Source organism: Ornithodoros turicata, chromosome 3 (assembly GCF_037126465.1).
Source record: "Ornithodoros turicata isolate Travis chromosome 3, ASM3712646v1, whole genome shotgun sequence".
Lineage (NCBI taxonomy): Eukaryota > Metazoa > Arthropoda > Arachnida > Ixodida > Argasidae > Ornithodoros > Ornithodoros turicata.
Genome location: NC_088203.1, coordinates 55,945,815 through 55,958,718, shown reverse-complemented (window position 1 = coordinate 55,958,718; position 12,904 = coordinate 55,945,815). Strand labels below are relative to the sequence as shown.

General features: G+C 43.7%; 1 long non-coding RNA gene and 1 other non-coding gene across 3 annotated transcripts; both read right to left on the bottom strand.

Annotated features, from left to right (window-relative positions):
* Positions 1-2,611: 2,611 nt before the first annotated feature.
* Positions 2,612-2,684, bottom strand: Trnas-aga (transfer RNA serine (anticodon AGA)). The gene has a single exon. It is a non-coding gene; the product is annotated as a tRNA-Ser (tRNA).
* Positions 2,685-11,368: 8,684 nt separating this feature from the next.
* On the bottom strand, positions 11,369-11,993 carry LOC135387114 (uncharacterized). Of its 2 annotated transcripts, none has more exons than XR_010420862.1 (3): positions 11,969-11,993; positions 11,644-11,763; positions 11,369-11,547 (listed from the first exon to the last, which is right to left on the bottom strand). It is a non-coding gene; the product is annotated as an uncharacterized LOC135387114 (long non-coding RNA). The 2 variants fall into 2 exon arrangements; XR_010420863.1 differs by having other exon boundaries at positions 11,866-11,969.
* Positions 11,994-12,904: the final 911 nt, after the last annotated feature.

Below are 12,904 nucleotides of genomic sequence, written 5' to 3'. Positions count from 1 at the left end.
GCCGAATTCACTCAAATTCATAATAATTGACAGTGATATTCGCGAGCTATCCCATCGAAAAAAATAGCCGAACATCATGCTTTTCGTAGCACCGAACCAGAATGCGCGACGACTTTGTGAGCGCAATTGCTCTCAGTCCGATGAAAGGAGGTTCCAAACCCAGCCCATAGAGTGATAGTAGAAAAAGTGACAGTTCCTGAAATTGGGAGAGGGAAAGTGCGGTCCCAACGAAAGTCGGACGCGATAAGCCATGCCTGTGTTATCTCTATCTGCGTTGCAGGTGTGGGCTGCGTTTCCAACCTCCTTTCGTCGGACTGACAAGGATTGCCCTGAAAAATTTGTCGTGCGCTAGCTCCGTAGAGCATGATCTTCGGCTATTTTTTCTCATGGGATAGCCCCTGAATATCCCTGTCATTTATCGTTAGTTTGAATACATTAGACACGTTCTTCACATTGGTGGGGTAAAAAAGTGAACTTTACTTGGCAAATTTCCGCCTTCAGTTCGCAAGAATTTACATAATTAAACACGACCTTCACATCAGGTTACACGACCTTCACATCAGGAGGTGGCAGAAACCTAGTAAGAACAAATGTCGTTGATTGACCACATGATTCTAGGTGGTGTAGTTTTTTTTAAATTATAATTCAATAGAGAGTTTTAGTGTATCGTACGCTATCGCCTTTGCGTACGTAGGGGATAGCGTAGTGGTTCTGCGCAGTGCGCGAAGCTCTCTTTATGTTTTGCGCGTGCGCATAACCAAAAACGCTATTCCTGACGTACCCAAAGGCGATAGCGTACCATCCACTAAAACTCACTATTGACACATTTTCTGGGACACCCATATAACAACTTGATCCAACCAGTCTGGCAGCCATACGGCACTTTTTCAAACGGAAACTACCTTTTTGCTTGCACGGTGTTGAACCAAACAAACACCACACTGAAGGAATACACTGCGGTTCCACGTCTTAACGCTCAGGTCGAAAAACACACTCAGCATGGGGATCAAAAAATCAAGTAAAGTGAAGATATAAAAATAGTGTAACTGTACCGCTAAGCAGGGGTCACAGCCCGATGATTTGAAATTGATTCAATGAATAATTCAAATTGATGATGATGAAATTTGATTCAAATTTGTCTCATCATTGCATGGTTTCTTTTGTGGAGACTTGACATAGAGTCGTGCTATTGTCTTTGTTTGCCTCACTTCAGGTATAAAAAAACTGAGGCAAACCTACTTCACTGTGCACTAAACTTGTATGTGGGAGAAAACACTGTATAGATGTGAGTTCAGATGGGGAATCATGCAGTCGAAAACTTTTCTCATGCTGTTTTCCTTTTTATTTGGTATCAGGACGCATGACTCATACATAAACAGAAATAAGAATAAAAAGTAACAAAACTGCACTATAACATGCACACAACAAAAACACAAAATAGACGCACACTTTTCTACTATTTCTGCGACTTCGAGGCCGTTGCTTAGACACCACGTTGGAACACACGTGGCGTAACTTCAAGCGGCTACGCTTTGCGCGACGACTATTTTGGACTCCTTCCCTTCTTCAGAAGTGTACAGTTACATTCCTGAAAATGTTTCTTCTATTGTGGCTTTATAGAAGCCATGAAAGTGGCAAATTCGAGGCATTTGCTTAGACACCATGTTAGAAGACGTAACATGAAGCGGCTCCGCTTGGGATGGCATCTACTTTATACCCTTTTCCTCCTGTTATATCCCTTGAAGACTTCTTACTTTGTTATATATTAGATTGAATACGTGAATACAAACACAGGCATGTTGCTGTATGCCAGCATGTTCTTGGCGGGAACAGCCACAACCTTTAACCTAGCCAGGCCTGCTATCAAGTACCGTACCGGTGAGAGGGCGCTAGTAGATTGCTTGTTTAGGTATGCTACATGACACCTCCTTCGGAAGTCAACACTCTCGAAAACGTGTCTTCCCAAGCAGCACACCGATGTCGTGCCAACGTACTTTTGCCGGCACCCCAGATATCGGCCCAACGTGCATCTTGCAACGTTCCCAAGAGTTAGGCCGATGTCAGGGTTCTAGGTGTTGCCGACATAATTTGTCGCTTTCTGCCGACATCGGGCCGGTATCAGTTTTCGACATGTTGCCGATACAATTGTCACTTGGTGCCGATGTCAGGCCGATGTCGCGTTTCGACATGTTGCCCATATAATTTGTTGCTTGTGTCCGATGTCCGGCCAACCTAATTTTTTTATATTTGTATTCATGTCTTGGGCAATAACAGTCAGCAACTACAAATATGATATCTGTCGACTAGGCTTATCGCATTGTCTTATTTACGTATTACCACGGTTCCTTGATAGCTTCCTGGTCACGCAGCTTCTCCGTAACTCTATGGGAAAGCTTTGCCCAGGGACCGGAGCGCCCGCGTGGTGGCGCTGCCATCGGAACACAGGAGGGAAACGCCTGCGTCTCCCATTGGAGTGCACGTGTTTCGGCGGTTGTCGCGTGATAACTGTGTGCTAGCAACATGCCAGAAACATGCTGTGTTACGAAATGTCGCTCTGGGTATCCGGGAGGTGGCAAGGTATCCATGAAAGAAGAAAGTCACTGAAAAGATTAGCCAGCTGTAGGAATCGAACCCACATCTTCTGGATTTCTGGTCCAGGGCTCTACCAATTGAGCTAAGCTAACACACCTTCCCAGTGACTTCCAAGGGTGCGGCATCTGGAGGGACAAACCAGCCACTCTCTAACTCATCCTCCTGTCACTCTTACATTTTTACTCACTCATACACACATTCATACGACGGGATCGACGCAAGCAGCAACTGTTGAACAAGAGGGAACTTGTGTTCTGAGGCTAGAACAACATAGAAAAGACACATACAAAGGCTTTGTATGTATTTGTCCTTTCTATGTTGTTCCAGCCTCAGAACATCAGTTCTCTCTTGTTCAAGGTATCCATGTTCGCGTCCTGGCAAGCGTGAGAAGTGGAAAGGTGGGCGGTTCAGTTTCGACTCTCCATACGCACTTTGACCACAGCGACGTCGTGAACGTCGTCGACGAATTCGTCATCAACGGCGAGAACGTGCTGCACAAGCGTGGAAGGCTAAAGCTTCGAGAAGGTCCAGTGCCGCGCATATTTGAAGGCTGCCCGTCGTATTTGAGCACGCCGAAACAGTGATGCTGTTCTGTCAGACAACGAGCCCAGGGAAACGGCCCCGTACAAAGAAAGCGTGCGCCGTCAACACCAACAACGAACTCAGCGCTTTTATGGATTGCTCGAGCAACTGGGGCTTTGGAGCTGGTTTGGCTCCCAGGGTTTTTAACTGGTGCAATAATCGTGTAATCGCGATCGACCGGTCATGTAACTGTCTGCGATTAACTGTAGACAGTCATCTACGCGCTAAATAACGTACGCGTTACTAAAGTTGTTTAGCATGGCAGGATAAAAATGCTGCTCAAGATTGATTCATGCTAGCATGTCGAACACATGGCGATTCCTTTCAGTCTCGGAAAAGAAATGAGGTCGTCACGAGATCACTAAAACAAGAGATGAACGACAAGGACACAGCGGCTAAATTTCGTGAAATGTCTCAGTCACTCGCGAACCTTTAGAAACTATACTTTTGTCTTCATCAGCTTCGCGGCAACAGTTGAGAGTAAGTATCTGGTACCACATGAAAGAGACTGGTGTGATTGTGCTCGGCCGATCGCGTCAATTCGTACGCCATCATGCGCGCAGTACGTGTCTGCGATTAACTGTAAAAGGCCCTCTACGCGCTAAATAAAGTACGGATCACCTAACCGCCGGGCACTAGGCACATAAACGCGCCAGAATCTCCGGTTGAAGGTTTGAAGATAGGAGACTCGCGACAATACTTCCGTGCCACTCGAAGTGATTGGCAGCAGCTTTCCGCATAAAATGAAGTCGAACAGAAAACGATTATTTGCATTATAGCTGCTTCAACGTAGCAGGAAGCCATCGCAACAAATAATTTTCTTGTAGGATGCTTGGAAAAGCGGAAAAACAATACTCCATCTGTGGTTCCCATGACTGACCCGAGTGGGAGATTCTACCGGGTTCCGATCGCCGCCAACTTTTTGGTGGAGCTGCATGACCAGAGAGCTATCGAGGGACCGTGGTATTACGGTGTTTTAGGTGCAGAAAGGTCCAAGATTGGGTTAGTCCGTACAAGGTAATCTTTAATTAATTAGCACAGAAGTAAAACAGACGGAGATAGAAGACACACGAGGGCAATCGCCAGCTCGCAGCTAACTCCATTTCAGTGGGAATACATACTTCAAACCCTTGTTGATCGCGTACTCAGCATAATCGGTCATCCACAAGCGGGACCTAAGCAAGATATGTTGCTCCTCTGAGATTCACGGAGGGCTACGGATAAAATAAGGGCTAATTAGCCCATCACATTCCTTTCCATTAATTCTCTTGTCACTACATTTCTATTTTTGCTAGCGATATGCTACATTCGATAAAGCTCGGCTCACAGACCAGTAATAAATGATACCATAAACAAATAATAAAACTTCGGCTAGGGAGAATGTGGCTGCATGCACCACTAGTCCCATCGGGGCATCTGCAGACAGCATCAATGACAGAGTTACTGCGCGAATGAAACTGTACCATCACTGCATATAGCGTACCAGTCTTTTTTTTTTCTTTTTTTACTTCTGTAGCATGTCCCTCATGCATATACAATGCCATACCTTTGAAATATGGCAAATAAAAATGATCAAAATGAAAAACTTGATTTTGATGTTTGAGGGACATGCTAGACATACATACTGCGACATGCAATAATTTTTTACCTAACGACTAGTAGTTTACCCAGAATTTCGTCTGCAGGCGGAGACGTTACAATGATGGAGTATGTATTTTTATGCTCTTTTACAAAATATTGCATAATGTCACAAAATTTTGGGAGATGTCTCGCAGATTTTTGTTAGTGCAAGATGAGTCTGGATAAATCACTGCCCATGACGTATCACTGTCTTTTACTGATTTTAGTAATACGTCAGTGCAACTGACGTATACCAAACAACCTGTGAAAAATTATCCTTATAGCTGGTACTTCCTTTGTAGTTCTTTCACAACAGTGTTGTTATGTGTTATACACTAATGTTACTGAAGCGCATGCGCGGAACAACGCATATCTGGTGCTGGTGGTGCTCTAGTGCACGCTGTTGTCGGCCTCACGGTGGTGGGCAACGTCACGACTAACGCTCTGGGGGAATGTGCGTCTTGGGCTAACTTCTAAGGGAACTGTGCCGACGTATGTTTGAGACACATATCTGATAACGAACAGCTATAAGCAGTTGTTCACAAGCAGCGCGATGTTCCAATATCAACAACAGGTGGATCCAAACGCGCAAAGCATTCCCGCCGCTCGTGCACCACGTCACTTTCCTTTTAAAACATGGTATACGTCAATACACCTGGAATAAAATTCACGTACATTGAATCGCAGAAATTCGTCAGCATTAAGGAAGGCACAGCGTACGCCTCGTCTGCAAAGGCATACAATTTATTTTGCTGATGAGACGAAGACGGTGTCGACGCACACAAAGGGCAGGGTCCCACAGCTTTATGCGAGCAGCAGGGGTGCAGCAGCAGAAACACGGCAACATGGCACCAGAGCAGTTTTCTGCCGCCGGCGATGAAACTCCCCAGCTGTCATGCCCTAATAAAGTTGTTGTTGTTTTGCTGCCGCGGCTCTGCTGCTAGAGGCGTCCATTAGCTTGGTTTTGAATTAAGCGGCAGCACCGGCGTAGGAAGTCAAAAACGCGTTGGCAACTACGGCGTTGTTTACGTTTCGAACATTCCGAAGGCGTACGCAGTAGCTAAGCGTTTTTATACACACGTAGGAATGCAATTCTAGATGAAAGGCTGAAGTGTGTGAGATGTATTATATGGATCTCTAGCACACAAGTGGACTGTGAAATGATCGTGGTGATGGTCTGAGCCTCATATTACATACACTGTAAGAAAATATTCCGTTTCAAAACGGGAACGAATGCTGCTATCCGTTGATGCCAGCCAAGTGCCCGTAGTCTTCCGTTACGGCTCTGATGGTAGACGGCGAATGTACAGGAATGCACCCGTAACTGAGAAAAACGGTGTTGAGTCTGTTGTGAACTGCCAACGGCTACCACTCAGTAAATAGTACTTCATCACCGAAGTGCCGTTTGGGCAAGGAACTGCTATATATCAGTAAGTATAGGAAACTGTACTCGTGATGTGCCTCTTCATTACGGCAGCAATTCACTAATTATAATGACGGGGCGCTGTCCAGTAATGAAACGATGATTCCGCTTTAAAACAGGGATAAATGCTGTCGGCCATGATGCTAGCTGGTTTCCTGTTGTTTTGCTTTATGGTCCTCATAATCAATGCGAGATGTCCAGAGATTTTGTTTCATTGTTAATTGTTCAATTCTCATGTTTTGTGTGTCCAGAGAGCCCGATTGAAAAAATCACCGGAATTGTTCTGGTGTTTCCTGATGTTCCTGGCGTTAACACTAGACTCTCTTCATGTTTGTAATGTGCACATCAAAAATGTCTGGCGTGACACCACGGTGATTCTGGTGCTGTCGAGTTCTCCTGATGTCAACACCAGAGTGGCCTACTACGACACCATAATGATTCTGGTGCATTCTAGAATGCTTGGTGTGCGCACTAGACAGACGTAGTGTTTTAATATGACCGTTAGAGCGGTCTGGTGTGGTTCACAGACACCAGACCTACAGGCGCCAGAGTACGAGCACTACGCGTTGCTACCATGAAAACCGCTATTTACAATGATCATGAGTTCCTTAGCGCAACTTCTTTTCCAAAGGAATGATAATTCGCATTGCAAATAATTCCCTCGAGTGTCAAAATTGACACGCTTTGCGGCTTCTACTCGAGTTTGAAAACGAAACTTTACGCTCTCATTGTCACATAAGACAGCGACAGCGCCATCGGCATTAGTGCCTGTTTTGAACTCAACGAGCTGGCCGTGGTGGTTGAGGTAGCGTTCCGTCCTGGTTTTCAACATAAAAACTGCGCACGAATGTGAACGACTTTGAATATGAGTTTCTGAAGTTCTGCATTATATGTCGTAGTTTGCTCTCCAACCTGTGCACAAGTGGAAGTATGAGAAAATACAAGAGATGCATTCGGTGCAGATGTGACGACTGGTCGTTGGTGTGACGTCTTTAAATGTGTGTTTCGTCCGGCATCATATGAACTGATTATTTATGGGATATGCACTACAAGAAGAGGACGAAAAATGACTGATCGAGTATGCTTTTCTAAATCATACCTGTGCCGCATGTGATGTGTTCACACTTCCAGAAGAAATAACATTGCTCCTTTTTGTACTTTTATATTGTGGTGTGCATAGTTCTCCTAAATGTGTATCATCAATGGTAGCAGTAATATAGACAGTTTTGTTACACGTGCTTGTCTGTTCCTATTTCTGATTCTTAGTATACTATATGCAAACAATTAGTAGCCTGCTAACAGCTGGGACACCTTTGCAGTAGAAAGAAACCTTTGATATATTGTTGTATTGTTGACTGGTTTGATGAGTCGCTAACATTAATGAGTACGTCCCAAGCAGCTGTAGTACCGGAATAACGAGCAGACCGTGTTGGTTGAATGTTGCACATCCATGTATGCATGGCAGGATCCCTTCGTGGTGTTTTGTGATGCTCAGCTATTGAACATTATTCTGTTTCACGCATTCGATCCCGTGAGGTACTCGGCTCCTCAGCGCCCCCACGAGGCTCTGAAAGCTGTGCATAGTTGTGAACGCTTAGAGAAAAACAAACAGGACAGCACTAACACCGTGTTCGTGCTGTGGTGCCGCGCTTGCACTGTCCTGCTTTTTTTCTCACACACACACACACACACGTCTACAGCTATGCACAGCTTTTAGTGCATTCTGAGGTTCCTGACGGACCAAGTACATCACGGGATTGAACGCATGAGACATCATAATGTTCAACAGTGGAGCGTCACCGAACACCAAGGATCCTAGTGTGCAACACCAGAGCACACACATCAGAGGTCCTGGTGTGGAACATCAGAGAACAGACACTAGTAACACCAGGGAATTCTGATGCTAACATCAGAGAAGAAAACACCAGGACTGTCTCAAATCACAGCCACCAAAAACACCAGAATGATTCTAGTGCTTTTTTCAATAGGGAGGATAGCTTTTCAATAATAACCATTTATTTTGGAAATTACTGGAAAGTCTACAAATAACTTGTGCATGACTTTGGTGGCGGAACATTTGACCGCTATGTATCACATGAGCTGAAAAGAAAAGGAAGTATTACTGAGCCTCCTTTATTGAAAAAAGCACTAGAATCATGCTGGCGTTTTTGGTGGCTGTGATCTGGGACATTCCTGGTGTTTTCTTCTCTGATGTTAGCATCAGGATTCCCTGGTGTGCCTAGTATCTGTTCTCTGATGTTCCACACCAGGACCTCTGATGTGTGTGTTCTGGTGTTGCACACTAGGGTCCCTGGTGTTCTGTGACGCTCCACTGTTGAACATTAAGATGTCTCATGCATTCAATCCCGTGATGTACTTGGTCCGTCAGGAACCTCACAATGCACTAAAAGCTGTGCATAGCTGTATACGTGTGTGTGTGTGTGTGAGAGAGAGAGAGAAAGCAGGACAGTGCAAGCGCGGCACCATAGCACGAACACGGTGTTAGTGCTGTCCTGTTTGTTTTTCCCTCAGCGTTCACAACTGTGCACAGCTTTCAGAGCCTCATAAGGGAGCTGAGGAGCCAAGTAGCTCACGGGATCGAATGCGAGAAACAGCATAATGTTCAATAGTCGAGCATCATACTCATACGTCACGTCATACTTTCTGGAATCTTTCTTCCCCCGCAGCAGCAAAGATTGGAATGACCTTCCCAAAGCCTTGGCCGTCATCGATAATACAGACACATTTCGAAATCATCTACGTACATTTATGTTCTCCTGATGTTTGCTGTGCATCACTTCAGTTCTTCCGCATGCCAACTATGTACCCTCATGTAATGCATGCAAGGGCCCTTGAGGTATTATTAATAAATAATAAATAAATAAACAAATAAATCATAAAACACCACGAAGGGATCCTGCCATGCATATATGAATGTGCAACATTCAACAAACACGGTCTGCTCGTTATTCCGGTACTAAAGCTGCTTGGGATGTACTCATTAATGTTAGCGACTCATCAAACCAGTCAACAATACAACAAGATATCAAAGGTTTCTTTCTACTGCAAAGGTGTCCCAGCTGTTAGCAGGCTACTAATTGTTTGCATATAGTATACTGACAATCAGAAATAGGAACAGACAAGCACGTGTAACAAAACTGTCTATATTACTGCTAGCATTGATGATACACATTTAGGAGAAGTATGCACACCAGAGTATAAAAGTACAAAAAGGAGCAATATTATTTCTTCTGCAAGTGTGAATACATCACATGCGGCACAGTTATAATTTAGAAAAGCATACTCGATCAACTCTTCAGTCATTTTCCGTCCTCTATTTCTTGCAGTCCATATCTCATGAATAACACATGATGCCGGACGAAACGCACATTCAAAGAAGTCACATCTGCCCCGAATGTATCTCTTGTATTTTCTCATACTCCCACTTGTGCACAGGTTGGAAAGCAAACTACGATATATAATGCAGATCTTCAGAAACACATATTCAAAGTTATTCACATTCGTGCGCAGTTTTTACCTTGAAAACCAGGACGGAACGCTACGTCAACCACCACGGCCAGCTCGTTGAGTTCAAAACAGGCACTAATGCCGATGGCGCTGTCGCTGTCTTATGTGACAATGAGAGCGTAAAGTTTCGTTTTCAAACTCGAGTGAAAGCCGCAATGCGTGTCAATTTCGACACTCGAGGGAATTATTTGCGATGCGAATTATCATTCCTTTGTAAAATAAGTTGCGCTAAGGAACTCATAATCATTGTAAATAGCGGTTTTCATGGTAACAACGCGTAGTGCTCATACTCTGGCGCCTGTAGGTCTGGTGTCTGTGAACCACACCAGACCGCTCTAACGGTCACATTAAAACACTACGTCTGTCTAGTGCGCCACCAAGCATTCTATAAGGCACCAGAATCATTCTGGTGTCGTACTAGGCCACTCTGGTGTTGACATCAGGAGAACTCGACAGCACCAGAATCACCCTGGTGTCACGCCAGACATTTTTGATGTGCACATTACAAACATCAAAAGAGTCTAGTGTTAACGCCAGGAACATCAGGAAACACCAGAATAATTCTGGTGATTTTTTCAATCGGGTAGTCATAATACTTCCACAACAAATTAAATTATTTGATGAATAAAGAAATGTAATATGCTCGTAGCAAGCATTTACAACTTAAATGTTCCCACGTCTTGCTATATTCATCTGCTGTCCTCGCTGCCTCACGCATTTATGTATGTAGCCCTCTTGATTTTTTTATGCCTGCTGGCTCCCTTCGTTCTCAATGATACCAACCAGGTGCCTAAAATCACAACCAATTAATAAAATTTCCTTATGAGTATTCAAAATAATTGCATGAAATATTCTTAGTTTCACATGGTGTAATGATCAGGACAAACACTCCATTTCTCTACTAACTATTCCAAATAAGTTTATGAAGAACACTACACGTCCACCACTGCAAGTGGCACAACAAATTTCTGAGCACATAGATAGGATTTTTTTTTTCATCCGTGAAACATGCTTATCAGCCTAGTTCAGCATGGCAGAGACACCACCATATGTGAAGCATATGAATGTCTCTGAAAGGTTAGCAGTTGATATGGCCTCTGCTATACGTATGTGTTACATCCCCTGCTGTATTTACTGCAGTATGTATCGTACCAGCCGAGTAAATATGTAGTGTAATATAAGGAGGGTTCTCGCTATACAGGCCCGCAGATAATCTAAGCTAGAGCAATATCTAAACTTCCAAACCAGTTTTTTGTTACTCTATTACATCACGTGAGTTTCAAAATGCTATATTTTACCAGTATGTGATATGCTCTCCTACAACATTTCAATGCATGTCACAACATTTTTTTTTTATATCTGCTGTACTCTATCCAGGTAAGCCATGCAAACAGCAAATATACCTGTGAATAAATATCAGGAGTGCCTCCCACCTTCAATGGATATGCAGGGCCATGACGCTGCCATGTGTGCCACTTCCTGTCGTTGAGAGGGAAGCAGAACATTGTCTGCTTCCAATGCATCAAGTACTGTCTTGCTGAGGCTCTCCCAAGGGTAATAAATTCGTGAGAGCAGAGGCATTTGTGGGATTGGTGAAGGTGCACTCACACATGTTGATCTAAACAGGAAAGCAAAACAAAAAATGGCACTTAAAGCCCCAAGCAAGAGGGCAAAGTGGCATCTGGAGATGTATGCACTATACCTTGTTTCCATAGTCCATTTTTAACAATGAAAATGTCATCGAGGCATTTCTCAGCACCAGCAACCATACAGCGAAGTGATAACTCATCCACTAAATACACCTAGAAACAAATAACTGGTGTTACAAAGATTTTTAGAACAACAATGCAATTGAAGCTCATACGAGCATTATAAACGTTATAACAAAAGTGGCATACCTGTATGTCGCCTTCCTGACAAATTCGATGACCCACAGCAACTCTGATTAGCTCCTCAAGACATGTTACTGACACCAAGTTTTTCGTTTTGTGATCTCTACTCCTGATCTTCAGAAACGTCTAGTAAAAAAAGAAACAGAAAAAGCAGCAGCATTGAGAAAGCTTTTAAAACCACACACATATATAGCAATCACTGTAGCACGCATAGGGAAATATATGTACCTCTCATATGGAACTTTCTGTGTCAGAAAACTAGAAGTTAGTAAGCGAAACCAGAAGTATTGTATATATTTGGCAAAAATTTGGTTAAACAGACTATATATACCTCCATAATCATGGTTGAGCAGTGAAATTCTGGGGGAGACAACAATAGAGTTTATTACTTCATAAACTGAATATGGATAACTGTCCATTAATTCTGAGGGTCGCACACAACAATATTCACTTGTACCTGAGATTCAAGATGGTATAGCATGAGGTCTAGTAGGAAGGTTTATGGCCAGTTTCCACAAAGATGTGTACCAGTTTCCCATAGCACAGGTTGTACTCGTCTCTGGAGACCACAAGGTAGTGTCCTGTTGTATGTTGAGTCTCATGAATAGTGACTGTCGAAGCACACAAGAAGGGACTGTCAACTCACAGTGCACGATGCATCTGTAATGAGGTGATGTTTTCAGCGTGCAATATGTGCTTCCTCACTGTCCACACTGCTGGCTGCAAGAAGTCAGAGAGCAAAACTTTTGAGACAATACTTTTTGTGTTGAATGTGTTGGCATTTCGTCAGGATGACACCTGGAGGAATTGGTTCTATAGTTCTTAGAAGCAGCATTACGTCCCTCTATGGTGCAAGGAACACCACTTGCAAAATCTTCATGTGATAGCAGATGGTCGAAAAGAGCTCGACGATATGAAAATTTCTGCAGGAACAAAGTGCACCCGTATATCACCTACCAAGAGAGTGCAAAAAAGGGATCCATTTATGTACAGCCTTCAGCTGTGCGAGCAGGAAACTGTTACTGGTGAAAATTTTGACGCCGCTTTGAGTAGTAAAGGTACATTTGTCTGGAAAGACTGTGAAATGTGACCACTTTGATGAATTGTAAACTGTAGAGGATTGCAATTTTGCAGACAGGAGGCCTTCCTATAGTGCAAATGCAACAGATTTCAATGGAAAGTATAACAGGCCATATCGGAATGATATCCACTTTGGAGATTGGGACACCTTCAAGTGAACCTTCCACAACAGAGGAATTCTGTTTAC